Here is a 2,717-nt window from a genome sequence, read left to right on the forward strand (position 1 = left end):
GGTTCTTATCAGATAACAGGTTTTTTAGCACCTTCTTATCATCAGTCATTTGGTCATTAAGGTCGAAAGGTAAATAGAGTTGCCTTGCTATTTATAAAAGTGTTAAGTAACACCCTTATTTAGATTACAGATCTAATTGATTTCTTACCCTAAGTTTTACCTATAAATGCATTCTTGAGTGATTCTTTCTGTTTGAAACAATTCTTTCTGACCCTTCCCTAAAGATATAACCAGATTTTTCCTGTTCCCATAGAGGCAGACAGTGGAAGCTTAGAGACATGAGAACCAATCCAGTACTCAAACTTCCTGAAATGGTCATAGCCTTCTTAAAAACACCAGTATAACTTTATGAAGACTCAGTTTTCCAGCTTGTAAAATTTTAGAACATCTTATTAGGTTAACTTATTTGTTTGTTTGTTTGTTTGTCTGTTTTATTTATTTTAGTGAGAACAAGAAAGAGACAAAAGAGAGAGAGACAGAGACAGACAGGAAGGAAGAGAGATGAGAAGCATCAACTCATAGTTGTGGCACCTTAGTTGTTCATTGATTGTTTTATCTTATGTGACGTCACCAGGGGAATCCAGCCATGCCAATGATGCTTTGCTCAAACCAGAGACCTTGGGCTCAAGCCAGTGACCTCAAACTTCAAGCCAGCAACCATTTGGCTCACGCCAGAGACCATGGGATCAAGTCCATGATCCCACGCTCAAGCTGGTGAGTCCGACCTCAGGGTTTTGAACCCAGATCTTCAGTGTCCCTGGTCAAAGCTCTATCTACTGTGCCACCACTTGGTTAGGCAATGCTCATAATTTTTATATTTCAAAATAAGATCATACTTCACAATATAATAATTTTACTTGTTTGTCATGAACATCTTTTACATCATTAAATGTTCTTCAGTACCATATTTAATGATTGCTTAGTGTTTTTGGGTTTGTTTTTTTTTTTTGTATAGAAGCACAGTATCTTTATCTAGTAAGTACTCTATTATTAGATATTTGGTGTGTTGCTACTTCTTAATATTATAAATAACATCTTAAAGTATTCTTGTAATAATTACTTGGTGCACAAACATTATTTCCACAGTCTCAATCCACATAGTAAGAAAAAAATTTAAAGTTTTATAGCCTTTGATGAATATTCACACATTTTCTTTAAGAAACATTATGTTAGCTCATGTTCCCACAAATTATGGATGACAATTATTTTTTTGCACCTTTACCAAGAAAGAATATTATTTTTTTCATTTTATAGAGGAGAGACAGAAAGGGAGAGAAGGGGGAAGGAGCAGAAAACATCAACTCCCATATGTGTTTTGACCAGGCAAGCCCAGGGTTTTGAACCAGTGACCTCAACATTCCAGGTTGATGCTTTATCCACTTGGTCACCACAGGTCAGGCCAAGAATATTACTTCTTAAAACACTTTGTTAATTTGAATGATAAAACATTATTTAGTTTTTATATATAATTTCTTTGGGACAGCCATGTTAATTTTCTAAAAATATTTATTCACCATTTAATTTTTTTTCTGTTGTATTCTCCTTTCTTGACTTTTATCTATTTTTGTGTGGCTTGCTCATCTTTACTTTATTGATGACCAAGAGCTTATTTTTACCTCAAATAACCTTAGTTTGGGGTTTACCCCACATGCAATTTTCCTAGTTTGTCATTTGCTGTTTAGTTTTTGAGTGCTGCTACACCTAATTATTGCCATTTTATAGATTTGAGTTTCCTCATCTGTATATCCTCTAACTGTTTTTCAGATTTTAGTCACAGATAAGCAATATGGAAGAGTTATTATTTCACCTAACATATTGTATTCTTTTTTTTTTTTTTTGTATTTTCTGAAGTTGGAAACGGGGAGGCAGTCACACAGACTCCCGCATGCGCCCAACTGAGATCCACCTGGCATGCCCACCAGGGGGTGATGCTTTGCCCAACTAGGGCATCACTCTATTGCAACCAGAGCCATTCTAGCACCTGAGGCAGAGGCCACAGAGCCATCCTCAATGCCCGGGTCAACTTTGCTCCAATGGAGCCTTGGCTGCAGGAGGGGAAGAAAGAGACAGAGAGAAAGGAGAGGGGGAGGGATGGAGAAGCAGATGTGTGCTTCTCCTGTGTGCCCTGGCCGGGAATCGAACCCAGGACTCCTGCACATGAGGCCGACACTCTACCAGTGAGCCAACTGGCCAGGGCCTGGATTCTTATCTGTAACTTTTTTGCTACCTTTTATGCACATACTTTATTGTGGTGTTATTTTTTTTTTCTTTTTTTCTTTTTTGTGACAGAGAGAGGGACAGACAGACAGGAAGGGAGAGAGATGAGAAATATCAATTCTTCATTGCAGCTCCTTACTTGCTCATTGATTGGTCTCCCATATATGCCCTGACGGGGGGGGGGGGCACAGCTATCCGAGTAACCCTTTGCTCGAGCCAGGGACCTTGGGCTTAAGCTGGTGAGACTTGCTCAAATCAGATGAGCCCGTGCTCAAGCTGGTGACCTCGGGGTCTCGAACCTGGTTCCTCCACATCCCGGTCCGATGTTCTATCCACTGTGCCACCTCGTGGTCAAGCTTGTGGTGTTATTTTTAAGTCACTATCTCCAAATAAACAAAATGCCCAACGTTGATCTATAACAGCGTAAGTTACTCTTAGAAGGCATCTGTAATTCTATCGGGCAGTTCCGTATTAAGCAAAGAATCAGCTCGATGCATAGA

The 2,717-nt window shown here is 39.2% G+C and overlaps 1 non-coding gene across 1 annotated transcript; it reads right to left on the reverse strand.

Moving 5' to 3' along the window:
- Nucleotides 1-2,121: 2,121 nt before the first annotated feature.
- Nucleotides 2,122-2,197, reverse strand: TRNAM-CAU (transfer RNA methionine (anticodon CAU)). Its single transcript has one exon. It is a non-coding gene; the product is annotated as a tRNA-Met (tRNA).
- Nucleotides 2,198-2,717: the final 520 nt, after the last annotated feature.

The sequence above is a fragment of the Saccopteryx bilineata genome, chromosome X (genome assembly GCF_036850765.1).
Source record: "Saccopteryx bilineata isolate mSacBil1 chromosome X, mSacBil1_pri_phased_curated, whole genome shotgun sequence".
Classification (NCBI taxonomy): Eukaryota; Metazoa; Chordata; class Mammalia; order Chiroptera; family Emballonuridae; genus Saccopteryx; species Saccopteryx bilineata.